Below are 15,681 nucleotides of genomic sequence, written 5' to 3'. Positions count from 1 at the left end.
CAATCTGTTCAGTAGTTCCTGAGAAAATTGCAGTTAAAAGTTCATAAATATCTATATGCACGGAGCTCGCACCGTGCGCGCACGAAATGTGCGCGAGCGTAATTCTGATTGGTGGTTAGATGTCAGTCAACATTCGGAACCGGTCGAAATCAGAAAGTGTCGGACGCCATTTTGTGTGTGGCAGTGAAAAAGAAAGGTGGAGAACGTGAAAAGGGGGCAGGGTAGAGAGTTCCTGACCCCCTAGCCTTTGTCAGGGGGTCCCTGAAGGACCCCGAAGGGTGAAAAAAACATTTCATTTTTTTTAAAAAGTTGCAGGATGCATGCACGGTGCGCGCACGGTGAAAAACCCATAAAAAAAAAAAACATTTTAAACTGTTTATAAGTTTATTGAAGATATTAACTATGCTGTTCAACTTTATCCAAATTAAAAAAAAAAAGAGCTGAGCCATTCCATATTACAGGATACAGTCAATCTATAACTATATACATGGGTAGTTTATTGTAAAATAAATATATACAAAATATAATAACACATACGTAAATTTAAAAAACCTTACAAATTCACTAAAAAAAACATAGGTTTCACACACGTTACAGTTAGGAATTAGCATTTAAAAAACCTTGCAAATTCACTTAAAAAACCATAGTTTTCACACACGTTATAGTTAGGAATTAGCATTTAAAAAACCTTGCAAATTCACTGAAAATCCATAGGTTTCACACATGTTATAGTTAGCTGGACATTTCACTCGTAAAACACCATTGAAATTACCCTGTTATAGTTAGTTCAGCTAACTATAACTCGCGCGACCGCAATCCACTGCTGAGGACGTCACATATTACATCACTCATGACATGGTCAGTGACATCACCGATGACATCACTGATGACATCTCAAATGACATCACTGATGACATTGCTGATGACATCATCCGGTGAATATGTGTCTTTCTGAAAAATAAATATTTTTTATATATGTATATCTAAAGGTTAATGGAAGAATAAATGGGTAAATAAGTGTCTAAATAGATGGGTTTTTTTGTAAAATTAATTGTATAACTGACTTATTAACAGTATCGTAGTAATATGTGAAGTCATCAGCAGTGGATTGCGGTCGCGCGAGTTATAGTTAGCTGAACTAACTATAACGGGGACCTTTGAATGGTTTTTTACGAGTGAAATGTCCAGCTAACTAGAACATGTGTGAAACCTATGTTTTTTTCAGTGAATTTGCATGGTTTTTTAAATGCTAATTCCTAACTATAACGTGTGTGAAACCTATGGTTTTTTAAGTGAATTTAGATTTAAATATTACCAATCATGTGAGCGCGCCTTCCTTCGTGGGTGAAGGAGTTTGTGGACATTAATATCGGCTCGGTCCCGCCGAAAAGGATGCACCACCCGACAAGAGCGCCATAATGCCCCACCATGGACCAAGTTTGTTTGCAGTCGGAAGACACACAGGGGTATTGGCTGCCACCTCGGACCAGCCGAGGTAGGGGTCCGCACAGCCTTCAAAGTGGGCTTGCGAGGGAACATGATTGGAAAAACAGCACAAAAATAATAATTAAATGGACATCTGTAGACCAGGCATTCACCCACTGGAGGGTTGGAAATGTGCAAACCACAAGTCCCACAATGCAGTGAAAGTAACACCACCGAGGAGGTCCAATGGGGGCTAACAGTATAAAATCAGCAACCTGTTGGGACGGAAAGGTTTTGCAACAATGTTAATGCCGGACTATAACCTTTGAGAAAGGTCGCTGAGACTGAAACGCATCAGGTGCGATGTCTGATAGAAATGCTAAATAAAAGATTTAAATATTACCAATCATGTGAGCGCGCCTACCTTCGTGAGATCGTATAGATATATATATAGATATAGATATATATCTGATGCTGAATTTAGTTCCAATGTGGTTGTGCTAATTAGTGGTACGCTTGTATGAACCATTGCTAATTATGTGATTCCTATCCGTCTTTTGAAACATCCTCTGCTGGGTACAGTACGGATTTAAAAGGCATTTAGCCTTGTCCTTCAGTACTGGTGATTCCGCGAGTCCTGAGTGTACAAAGAAAAGAGTAGAGGATAAGCCATGGATGGTGACATACGTTATTTAACTGCTCTATGCTTATTTTGGAATTGCACAATGTTTATTTCCATGAGGATTGCATTCATAGAGTGTGCCCTTGCTACTGATCATATAACAAATTTATTCAAAGCCTTACAGTGCTTGTGCTCCAGTTTCTGAGTGATGGATCACTCTGGTAGTGAGGAAAAAAAATAAAAATATTTAACTGTGTAAGATGAGTTAAAGCATGGCAAACGTTAAAACTCAATTGACAGGATGGTTCTGATGTTATATGGTTTCAAAGAAAACATGATAGTTGAGCCTTTGGCTTTAACTGACTTCGCTTGATGTGATATTGTTGCAATACAAAGTAGCAAGGGAAGACTCAAATGGGGCTCTCCTGACACCGTGTTTGGTAGAATTTGATTGTACTATCTCATAATTGAATCCTTCTTTGAGTCAAAGCTAGTCGGATAAGAAATTATGGAAATTCGGTAGGTGATTGAAATGATACTGTATATGTTTGGTTCCGACCAATTACTGCTCAGAGAAAGTTAATGAGAGATTCATCCAGACCACATATTTGATCAAAGAAAATCTACTAGAGACAAACTCAAATGCAACAGGGGGAGTGACTAGGACAATTAGTCTGTGTATGGCCTCTTTTCAAGGTTTCCCTTTCTCACCTTACACACCAGTTACATAGGGCCAGTACTGTAGTAAACAATACACTGATACATGTGTTTCATTTTCATTGTGTAAAACTGTTAGGATCATGCAACAATTAGATGGTGGTTAAGCAATTTTTTATTTAATTTTTTTAATGGAGATCCCGAAATTGCGATAAAATACATCAGTTCACGATATTCATACACCAGCAATAAATACATATACAAAACATATTTCATCACTGAAATAACCCAGCAACAAAACCATATTTAAACTCTTTAAATGACATAAATACAAAGGACGAGTCTGGGCAGCTTCCTTTGTAGTTTAAACATTTTGCCTTTTAATCTAGGTGGAGGCTTCTTCCATAAACCGCCCCCATAGTTCATCAAGCTTAAGCAAATTTATTTGTGTTTTCCACCCGCCACAGATTAAACAAAAACAGCACACATTCTTATTAGATCTGTCTATAAGGACTGTAAAGTGAGTGTGCATTTGTCATAGTGAGGACCAAGATCCACTTGTGTGGACCTGCACATCAGTGTCCGGAGGATACATGTCAAAATATTGAGTGACAAAATATCGTTATGCTGTAATATTACATTTAGTTATTGACATATTGACTACTACAATAGTGTGAAAGTAAGTTTAAACTTGCTCTTCCAAACTTCACAGCAACATACCTTGAGTATTTGTATGTCTTCAAGTTATGTAGATATGAAGTTTAAAACAGTAACTCTATACTTACCTGCATATACTTAACTTTACGTTTTTGTGATAGTCAACAACCTGGATGCCACTTGATACTGTGGTAGAACATCGAGTCACACGTTGATAGGACTGCCATTCCATGATCAGGTGCTGCACACAGAGTCACATGCTGGAGAAGTTGCTTTCTGGAGCACTGTCACTGACCAGGCAGTGCAAGTATCTTACTACACCCGGCCCCAGACAGTGCTCTAAAAACTGTTTTGTTTCGGTTGACACTTTTCTTTGCGGCATGTACTTAAAAATACAAGCCAGACCTGATAAAATCCAGCTCGGTGGCAACCCTATGTGTTAGGTTTGGGGTCTCTGTTTTTTTTGTCTGCTGTGCAACCACGATTTTACTGTGCAGGTGAAAAAAACTCAGCATATTTTGCCATTTTAATTTTTACCCCAAAGTTCTACCCACACATAAAGGTGAAAACAGCCACTTAATCACATAACAAAACCTCAATTTAAACAATTAGATGAAGTACAAGATATATAAATTGGAGAACAGGTATATCGTTAAAGCAAGCTACTTAAACAGCATCCTGTATCCTGTTAGCTCTAGCATTTGCAGAATCTAATTTCAGTGTTTGCATATGTACCCTTTATGTTCTCTCATGTTGCTATGATCATAAGGTTACTGCTTCCTTCGAGCGCGGCCCATGGCTTCCGATAGTTCTGCATACGTTTCCAGCCATTACTTTATGGTTCCAACCTCTGATCTGATTAGCTGCCTTTTGTTGGTATAGCGTTAGCCTAGCAGCAGATAGACGGTTCGCCTATTTTATGTCCTATCAAAGTACCCAAAATAGCATTATCTCACCTGCAAATAATGTGTTTTTTTCTACAGTCTTGCAACCTTAGATTGCATGCAATCTCAAAAGGCCTCCTCTGTATTCCAAATCACTGCATGAAAACTCCCCTCTCCCTTTCTTTCGAATGACCCTCTATTTACTTTCCATTCTCTGCATGACTCCTCTCTCCAAGACAACCAACTTTAGGTCTAAAACACATTTGCTTTAATCTTTATTTTTGCAAATTGCATTCATTTAGTTCCACATTAAAACATAATTGCACTCTCCTTCTATGAAAGCGATATCTGCACCCTATCAATACCTAATCTCCTCTATATCATCCATCATTCCCACCAACTATGTACATCAACAAATAGCACCCCTGCTCCTCCACTATTGATCATGACTATTGCCTAATAATTTAATTCACCATAAAGAAACCAAGAAAATGCATGGAATGGTTCTTGTTGGACTTGGCCATTTTTGCAGGGTCATCCCTAAACTTTGTATCTTTCTCCTAGCATTTTCTCTGACATGGTGTTGGTGGTTTTAGACCTCTGGGCACTTTAAGACTGCTGTCCAGTGTAAAGTACTTGTGCTCTCTGTGTAAAAGTTGGTAGTATTGGTCTACACCTGTTTGGCATATTTAATTTACCTGTCAGTCACTTGTAAAGTGGTATCTCATATACCCAGGGCTGGTAAATTAAATGCTACTGGTGGGCTTGCAGTGCTGATTGTGCCACCCACCAAAGTAGCCTTTCAAACCTATCTCAGGCCTCGGCCATCGCAGGGCCTGTGCGCGCATTGTTACCGCCGCTGTGACGTGGCACCTAAAGTTTCTGCCATGTCTGTGACCCCCCCTTTTCCTGCAGGGTCATCCCTAAACTTTGTATCTTTCTCCTAGCATTTTCTCTGACATGGTGTTGGTGGTTTTAGACCTCTGGGCACTTTAAGACTGCTGTCCAGTGTAAAGTACTTTTGCTCTCTGTGTAAAAGTTGGTAGTATTGGTCTACACCTGTTTGGCATATTTAATTTACCTGTCAGTCACTTGTAAAGTGGTATCTCATATACCCAGGGCTGGTAAATTAAATGCTACTGGTGGGCTTGCAGTGCTGATTGTGCCACCCACCAAAGTAGCCTTTCAAACCTATCTCAGGCCTCGGCCATCGCAGGGCCTGTGCGCGCATTGTTACCGCCGCTGTGACGTGGCACCTAAAGTTTCTGCCATGTCTGTGACCCCCCCTTTTCCTGCAGGGTCATCCCTAAACTTTGTATCTTTCTCCTAGCATTTTCTCTGACATGGTGTTGGTGGTTTTAGACCTCTGGGCACTTTAAGACTGCTGTCCAGTGTAAAGTACTTGTGCTCTCTGTGTAAAAGTTGGTAGTATTGGTCTACACCTGTTTGGCATATTTAATTTACCTGTCAGTCACTTGTAAAGTGGTATCTCATATACCCAGGGCTGGTAAATTAAATGCTACTGGTGGGCTTGCAGTGCTGATTGTGCCACCCACCAAAGTAGCCTTTCAAACCTATCTCAGGCCTCGGCCATCGCAGGGCCTGTGCGCGCATTGTTACCGCCGCTGTGACGTGGCACCTAAAGTTTCTGCCATGTCTGTGACCCCCCCTTTTCCTGCAGGGTCATCCCTAAACTTTGTATCTTTCTCCTAGCATTTTCTCTGACATGGTGTTGGTGGTTTTAGACCTCTGGGCACTTTAAGACTGCTGTCCAGTGTAAAGTACTTGTGCTCTCTGTGTAAAAGTTGGTAGTATTGGTCTACACCTGTTTGGCATATTTAATTTACCTGTCAGTCACTTGTAAAGTGGTATCTCATATACCCAGGGCTGGTAAATTAAATGCTACTGGTGGGCTTGCAGTGCTGATTGTGCCACCCACCAAAGTAGCCTTTCAAACCTATCTCAGGCCTCGGCCATCGCAGGGCCTGTGCGCGCATTGTTACCGCCGCTGTGACGTGGCACCTAAGGTTTCTGCCATGTCTGTGACCCCCCCTTTTCCTGCATGTCAGTCACCCCAAAGGTAAGCCCTAGCTAGCCCTATGGGCAGGGTGCATTGTAGGTAAAGGATAGGACATGTACCTCAAGTGTGGGACATGTCCTGGTAGTGACAAACAGACATTTTGGTTTCTCACTACTGTGGGGCTGCCCTCCCATAGAAATGCATTGGGGATTCCCTGATAAGTGTTTCAGTGGTAATTCCTGATATGAGAGGCAAAGCGTGGTCAAGTTTAGTATATTTGGAATTGTCATAATAAATGCTGTGCAATGGTGAGCGCAGATTTATTATAACTATTTTAGAAATGCCACTTTTAGAAGTTGGCATTTCTATGTGCTATGTGTCTGCCTGCCTGATGTGAATTGCATGTCTTGCTTGTGAGTGACAGGGCCTGGGAGGTGTGTGTGGCTCCAGGAAGGGCAGGGTGAGTCAGCACTAGGCTGAATGGGACATCTGCATTGGGAGTTATGGGAGGAGTTATCCCCTGACTCTGAATAGGACTGTGCCCAGCCTGTACAATGCTGACTCCGCCCCCTGTGGTGTGTCTGATCACCTAGCCCCCACCTGACAAAGGGGAAGAAGAGCTTGGTAAACAAAGTGCTCCAATTCCCCCCTGAACCAGTTGCATCTGGTTCCCCCAAGCCCTGCGCTGCAGACAAACAGAATCTGGGTATAAGTATAGGGGCTGTGACCCCATGAATGTGTGCTGTTCCTGACTTGCTGGGGCTTGCTGTTGCTGGGGCCCAGGAGGAACCGCCATGGGGGCTTGCCCTCCTGCTGGAGGGCCCTGTGTGCTGGCCCCGCTATGCACCATGGACCCTGAAAGACTCTTACGCCCTGTTAGCATTTTTTATTTAATATTCCAGGACCTTAAGGACATTTTGGGACCTCCTGCACCCTGTGAGTGCTTTTAATTTAATTTGCCCCAAGAAGAGGAGCGCGTGGGCTTCTCAGCGCTGAGCTGCAGCCCTTTTAGAGGGAATCCCGATGTGGGGATTCCCCCGCATTTTGCCACTTTCTTTTCATACCGAGAGGGAGCCCATCCCGCATTTATGCTTACTTGGAGCAGCGGGTGCCCACCCCACGTTTGCCCTTATTTTTGCTGGTGCCTGCTCCGCATCTGTGCTATTTTGAATATGCAGGTGCCCACCCCGCTTTGTGGCCTGAATGGTAGTGGAAGCCCAGCCCGCATTTCGGTGAGATCACTGCCGTGGCCTGAGCCGCCGAAGAAATCCTCTCCGGGCTGTGTCAGGGTCTTACGTCGTCCCTTATCTGAACTTGCTTGTGATGACATAGAAGAATTTCTCAGGGACGCAAGGGACCAACTTCCCAAATTCCTAACTTACAGCCAAAGATTTTTAGTTACTTAATAGATATAAATTAGAAATTAGGGAGGAGGGACGGGTACTGGACGTGGAAGGACTCTTGCTGTCGACCTGCGAATCAACAAGTGAAAATCTATCAGTTCTCTTAAGATTTCTTTAATTCTCAACCTACAGTATGAATTTAAAGGGTTGTTGAAAGAAACCTAGTCCTTGCCTACCTGCGATCAGCAGTTGTTAGATCTACGTCCAGTATTTCTTTGTGTTGATTGGGAATGAAGCCGGTCGTCAGGTGATAGTCTTGGGTTTCCGTCTTTTATGTTATTAAGATCGTGGGTCTGAAAAGGTAAACAGATAATTACTCTTCTGTATTTTCGCCAGATCTACTTACAAACAAATAGCTAAACAAAAAAAGTAGGAAAAAAGAACATCCTAACAACTCTTATATGCTTTGTTCATTACTATTCTTGAAACCTTAGAAGCACGAATAACATTCCTGTTATTTAGCATTATTTTCATAATTTAGCATAATTTCCATATTGTCCCAAAAAATAAACTAAATCATATTCGTTTAGTTTTAACAAATTGTCCAGAATATTTTCATGTCTTTTCTATTTTCAGAGCAACTGAAAGATGTCCTTCATTATTTAGAAGTTCCAAAAATTACTTCCTTTTGTGAACCTTTCTTGCGAAGGGCGCCAGAAAATTAAAGTAATTATCTCCTTCTCTCTTTGACTCTTGTAGTTTCGGATGGAAGAGGAATCCGAAGTTCGAGGTCTGAAGATTCAGCGGGCGGCATCCGGCGCTGCAGGTAAGTGTTTCTGGAGGTCCTGAACCCCGATCCTACCGGGGAAAGGAGCTGAAGGCAAAGCGCCTTCTAGAACCATGGGTGCGGCTTTTATAGCCAGCCACACCCCGACGTTGATACGCACTGTCACGTCCCATGGGCGGTGTGTGGTGCAGGGAAGCATTCTTTGCTGAGCGATGCACCGTCAGGTCCTGCGGGCGGTGCGCGGTGCATGGAAAGCTTTCTTTGGTGCGCGATGCAGGGAGAGTCTTTTAAGCAAAGCCGCACTGCACATTACAGTTAACGCGGTATGATGAGAGCTCTCCCCATTGCGCTTCGAAACAGAACATTGCTTTTACAACAAAACCAAGTCTTAATCTCAAATTTGCACAAATCTTGTGGCCAAGGTGTCTTTCTACACACATTCATTTAAAATCACATGAAACACATGAAATAAATACACGTAAATCGTTTACATTAAAACACACAAACCACGGAGTGCAGGTGCACAGGAAAGGGGTGGGTTTTTCTTGAAATTAACATAACGTTGACTCTAGAGTCACGAATGCTGTGGGAAGTTTTAGACACCAGACCTTTCTTCATGACAGGCCGCTACTGAGCGCGACCCGGAAGCCAGGCGGCCTTGCCTGGTTGTAGGCGGGGCTGCCGGAAGTTTGCGCGGGGTTCCCATGAGCATGGGAGAGCCCCGCGCTTCGGAGCAGTGATTCCACAGAGGAGAGGAGCACCAGAAGAGGAGTTCCCCCGCAACCTCGATGAGTAGGGCTTCTCCATTGTTTGTGCCGATCGAGGCACAGTGACAGTGTTTAGTGCTGGGTGGACCCGCAAGAGAGCGGGCCGCTCCAACGATGGGGGCAATTTGTGTTACTGAGCCTGATGTAATTTCAACAGCTGCCCTGCCTGATAGAGGGCAGCTGCATTGATGGGGCAGTTTTGGTTCAGAGAGCCCCAGTGGGGGCCCGAGGGCAAAGTTGTGCCAGGGCCCCTTTACCTTATTCACAGCTGTGCCGCACCAGTGCGGGCAGCTGCAACGATTGCGGCAATTCTTGTGTTACAAGTCACCGAGTGGGGATCAGTCCATTTTCCCCAGCTGCCCCGCCTGATAGAGGGCAGCTGCAACGTTGCTCCGATTTGTTTAGAGAGCCCTAGAGCAGGGCCTCTTTGTGTATTCCTCAGTTGCGCTGCCGTAGCGGGCAACTGCAATGTCGGCCACATTTTCGTTTTACAGAGTCCCAGTGAGTGCCCATGACCACATTTGATTTTCCCATCTGTACAACAATTAGTGACAGGTGCAACGTTTGGGTCTGCGCAATTGCGCACTTGTGAATTCTGCTGCATTGGCAGCCCAATCCCTGACATTATGGACATAGAGCATTTGAGCCCTCTGAGAAGGCCAGTTGGCCAGGGGGACTGTGTTAGGTTGATAGGGCTCAAAGCCCTAATGTGATTTATGTAGTGCGCCGGAAATGTGGTTTATGCACCCTGATTTATGCCTCTAATATGGTTTATGTTTATGAGGTTATTTGCATTTGTCATTTATGCTTGTGAGGTTATTCTCTACTGTGATTTATGCCTCTAATGTGATTTATGATTAGGAGGTTATGGTCTAATATGTTTAGGCTTATGAGGTTGGCGCATAATGCATTTTACGCCTGATGTGATACTGTGCATAATATGATTTGTGTTGCAGGATATAATGCTGAGTACAGTGTTTGCTAGTAATTACTGGTTGTGTTCCAAGTTTATTATTGGTTCTACATTTACTATTTTAACTTTGTGATGGTTCTGACAGTGGCCCAATTGGCCCCGTCATGTGTATATAATCCCCTGTAAATATTGCCTGGTGCCAGTTGGCACAGTGTGTATTGTGTGATTACTATTCTAATGTGTTTAAGATAATACAAAGGCTATTTTTATATATAACCTTGTGTGGAGTTCCTTTTGTGGTGTGCCTAGTATGTTGTTGCTGTGTGCGTGTTGTGTAAAAACTTTACACATTGCCCCTGGGATAATCCTGACTGCTCGTGCCAAGCTGCCAAGGGGGTTAGCAAGGGTTATCTTCAGTGTGTAACTCCCTTGCCCTGACTAGAGTGGTGGTTTCTGCCTGGCTTAGGTGCAAGCCCTAGCTAACCAGAAATCCCATTTCTAACAGTTCTCTTGAGAGTACAATACTAATCCTAATAACCATTGAACCAACTACTAAACTTGGGTTCCAGAGTAACGTGCTGCCTGACGTAAAGCACTTCAATACCTTGCCATGGGTGGTAAGCACTGTATGAATCCAATTGCAAAGCGATACAATGCAATACAATACAATACAATTCAACCCTTACATTTCTCTCATCTTATTCGTGTGGTAATAGAATTGCCACATATGAAGAACAGCAATTACGAGAAGGGTGGCAATTCAGGCTGCACTATTTCTTTCCAAGCATGACAAAGTATGATTTGATCATGGGTGAACTGGAATGATGCCTTATTAATCTTGCAGGAACTGAAAATAATTGAAACATTTCACTCATCACTGTTTTATTTCCCAGAGGAAACACAAGCTCAGTGCTCAAAATTGAATGTTTATTTTCCCCAACAACTCCTAAGAACACACTCAGGAGTCTCAATAAGACCTTAACACCTCCTTAAGATTGTGAACAAATTGCTAGGCCTTTCTCTGTTAAATCTCTTTATCTCAATGTACTTATTAGGGAAATTGCCAAAAGTGCCAGAGATCAATTGAAATTACTGAGAAATATCAAACCTTTTTCCCACCCCAAATGTACAATACTTCTGTTTAAGAGCTGGTGATCTCACACATTGAATAGGGGAATGCCTTTATTACTTGAGATTCAAAGTCATGCCTTACCCCTCTTAATGCAGTGATCCACTCTGCGAGAAGGCTGTTAGCAAATGCACAAGTTATATTTACCTTGGGGCACAAGTTATAGTTACTTGAGATAACAACAACTGTTGAATTTCTATGGTCTTGTGTTCGAAGATCGGGGTCTCTGGTTGGCTGAGTATTGTAACTTGTCCAAGTAGGGGCCCAGAATCCTAATCAAGGTAAGTGTAGTACACACTAAAAGTTTACCTGTGCTCACCCTTGGGCAGCTTGGCTCAGAGCAGTCATGCTAAACTAAAGCGGCAAAGAGTAAAGTATTTATGCACGCACACACAGTAACACAGTGAAAACACCACAAACGTACTCCACACCAGTTTAGAAAAATAGTCAATCTTTATCAGATTAAAACAAGACCCAAAAATGACAAAAATCCTACATACACATATCAAAATATGAATCTCTTCAAGATGAAATGCAATTCTAGCACATAGAAACACAATATCTCCAGAGGGGGCTATAACGATGTGCTTGACGAAGTTGAACCTCAAAGTTCGGTGTCGACCGCAATAGAATGCCGGCCGGCTACAGATTCGTACAGACCCCGTTTACAGTATCTTGGAAATGTTGACCAAAAAAGACGTTGCAAGGTGACGGTGAGGTGTCACTGAGGCCGGTGCGGCATCGGTTCCATACTGGCGGTGCAGGTCATTGGCACGTTGGGGGCACATGGGAGATGACACAACATTGGCAGCTGGGCGTTGATTCCTCTGGCAACGTAGGATCAATGAAGTGTCGAGGGCCAAGCACAAGGCATCAACTCCACGGTGTCCATGTGACATCATGGGGCCACAGGTGCTGCGGCAGAGTCGGGCAACTTCCTTGACACAGGGTTTGAGACTCACACTGTGGCGGCTCTTTAGAGGTGCTGCTGAGGCATCGAGCCTGTGTTGCAAGTCGCAGTCATTTCATTGAGCGTGACTTTGGTGCAGGCAGGGGAGCGGTGTCAAAGTGTGTCAGCTCCACAAGTCACTGTCGAAGTTTAGCACAGCGCGCTCACTTCCTAGGGCCCAGAAACTGGATGTGGCACCACTTGGCAAAGTAGGGCTTTCAGTAGGAAAGTCCTGGTGCTGTAGGTGATGTCTTTCATTGTCCAGAGACTTCCAACAGGAGGCAATCTCAACTCAAGCCCTTAGAGTCCAGTCCTCTCACTCCCAAAACAGAAGCAGCAAGCAGCAGGCCAACAGAAGCAAGGAAAGCAGCAAAGTGACAGTCCCTCCTGGCAGCACAACAGCTCTTCTTCTTGGTATAATGTCCGCAGTCGAGAGTGGGTGTGAGTCAACGGTGTCAGAGGTCCATTACTTATACTGATTTTAGCCTTTGAAGTCTGCAGACTTCAAAGAAAGGTCTTTTTAGTGCACAAGATCCTGCCTTTCCTGCTTCTGGCTCTAGACACATTACAGGGTGGTAGGCAGCTCTCTGTGAGGGGACAGGCACAGCCCTATTCAGGTGCAAGTATCAGCTCCTCCCACCACTCTGGCTCAGGAAAACCCAACAGCCTGATGATGGGTCATTAGGGTATGCAGGGCACACCTCAGCTCCCTTTGCATGTGACTGTCTAGAGTGAATTCAAAAAAGTCCAGCCGTCATCCAACCCAGACATGTATTCTATAGAAAGGCAAAGACACAAAGGGGCTGATTAGGATGTCAGTCTGAGTTTCCTCTGACCGATATCCCTGCAGGTTTGAGACTGACCGACCTCAGGTCAGAAACTGCCATTACGATGCAACTGCACATGTCTCCAATTCCCCTTTGGGAGCTTGTGCAGTAGTCGAAAACTGGCTGCAGCACAAGCTCCCATAGAGAAATGGGAGTCACTGTAAATCCCTACACCATATAGTAGGCACCGCAGACCTGCAACTTAAAAACCAACTTCACTAATAGATGTGTTTTTAAATTGTAAGTCCAGAGACACCAAACTTCAATTTTCCATCTGTTCCCAATTGGACGATACACTTACAAGGCAGCTCCAATGCTAACCTATGGAAGAGATAGGCCTTGCAGTAGTGAAAAACGAAATTAGCAGTTTTTCACTAACAGGACATGTGAAACTTAAAACCACATGTCCTACCTTTTAAATACACTGCACCCTGTCCATGGGGCTACCTAGGGCCTACCTTAGGGGTGCATTACATGCAATAAAAAGGAAGGTTTGGGCCTGGCAAGTGGGTGTACTTGCCAGGTCTACTTGGCAGTTTAAAGCTGCACACACAGGCTCTGGAGTAGAAGACAGGTTTGAAGGGCCACTCATGTGGGTGCACAATCTGTGCTGCAGGCCCACTAGTAGCATTTGATTTACAGACCCTGGGCACACACAGTACATGGTAGTAGGGAGTTATTAGTAAATCAAGTATGCCAATCATGGAGAAATCAAATGACGTTACATTTTAGACACAGATCAGATTTGCTTTAGCACTGGTCAGCAGTGGTAAAGTGTTGAGAGTCTTAAAACCAGCAACAGTGAAGTTCAGCACAAAGTCAAAAACAGGGTCCCAGAAGTAAAAAGACAGGGAAAACCACATCAGAAAATGCCATGTCTAACAGTCCCTGTAGCCTAGTTTTTTCAGTGAATTTCTAAGGTTTTTTAAATGCTATTTCCTAACTATAACGTTCCTGTAGCCTTTGTGTTATAGTGAATTTATATATATATATATATATATATATATATATATATATATATATATATATATATATATATATATATATATATATATATTCACTTAAAAACCATAGGTTTCCCACACGTTATAGTTAGGAATTATCATTTAAAAAACCTTGCAAATTCACTTAAAAAACCATAGGTTTCACACATGTTATAGTTAGCTGGACATTTCACTCGTAAAAAACCATTGAAATTCCCCTGTTATAGTTAGTTCAGATAACTATAACTCGCACGCCCGCATTCCACTGCTCATGACGTCACATATTACATCACTCATGACATGGTCAGTGGCATCACTCATGACATCACTGATGACATCATCCTTGTGATAGAGTGGCGGTCACGCGAGTTATAGTTATCTGAACTAACTATAATGGGGGAATTTCAATGGTTTTTTACGAGTGAAATGTCCAGCTAACTATAACATGTGTGAAACCTATGGTTTTTTAAGTGAATTTGCAAGGTTTTTTAAATGCTAATTCCTAACTATAACATGTGTGAAACCTATGGTTTTTTATGTGAACTTGTACGGTTTTTTAAATTCTAAGTTATGTATGTTTTATTATATTTTTTATATATTTATTTTACAATAAGCTACCTATGTATATAGTTATAGATTGACTGTATCCTGTAATATGGAATGGCTCGTTTAAAATGTTTTTTTTTTTAAGGTTTTTCACCGTGCGCGCGATTATTTGAAAAAAAAATAAAACGTTTTTTTCACCCTTCGGGGTCCTTCATGGACCCCCTGACAAAGGCTAGGGAGTCAGGAACTCTCTACCCTGCCCCCTTTTCACGTTCTCCACCTTTCTTTTTCACTGTCACACACAAAACACACAAAATGGTGGCCGACACTTCCTGATTTCGACCGATTCGAACGTTGACTGACATGAAACCACCAATCAGAATAACGCTCGCGCACGGCACGGTGCGCGCACGGTGCGCGCCTATAGATATTTATGTACTTTTAACTGCAATTTTCTCATGAACTACTGAACAGATTGACTCCATATATGCAAAAGGCACATCCCTGACCTGTGGACTGCCTCTTTGCCAAATTTCAAGTAATTCTGTTCAGCCGTTCGGGCTGTACCTTCGACTAAAGATCCTATGGGAAAATGCATGGGGAAAACGCGTTTTGGGACCCCCTTTTTTCTCAGCCCCCGCTTGACGAATCACCCCGAGACTTTCAGGGTAGGAGCTGAGCGGAGCGCCCCATTAGTTTTGAAAATGTTGCGAGGATTCGTCAACCGGCGCCAAAGTTATTCAAAATAGAATTTTCAGATTTCCTATGAAAACACGGTCCTAACTATAACTATCTACTGGCGACCGCCAGTAGATAATATATATATATATATATATATATATATATATATATATATATATATATATATATATATATATATATATATTCACAGAAAAAACCATAGGTTTCAGGCACGTTATAGTTAGGAATTAGCATTTAAAAAACCTCAGAAATTCACTGAAAAAACCATAGGTTTCAGGGGTGTTATAGTTAGCTGGACTTTTCACTTGTACAAAACCATTGAAATTCCCCCGTTATAGTTAGTTCAGCTAACTATAACTCGCGCGCCCGCAATGCACTGCTGATGACGTCACATATTACATCACTCATGACATGGTCAGTGACATCACTCATGACATCACTGATGACATCTCAAATGACATCACTGATGA

Source organism: Triturus cristatus, chromosome 4_1, assembly GCF_964204655.1.
Source record: "Triturus cristatus chromosome 4_1, aTriCri1.1, whole genome shotgun sequence".
NCBI lineage: Eukaryota > Metazoa > Chordata > Amphibia > Caudata > Salamandridae > Triturus > Triturus cristatus.
Note: the sequence above shows the minus strand (reverse complement) of the source record.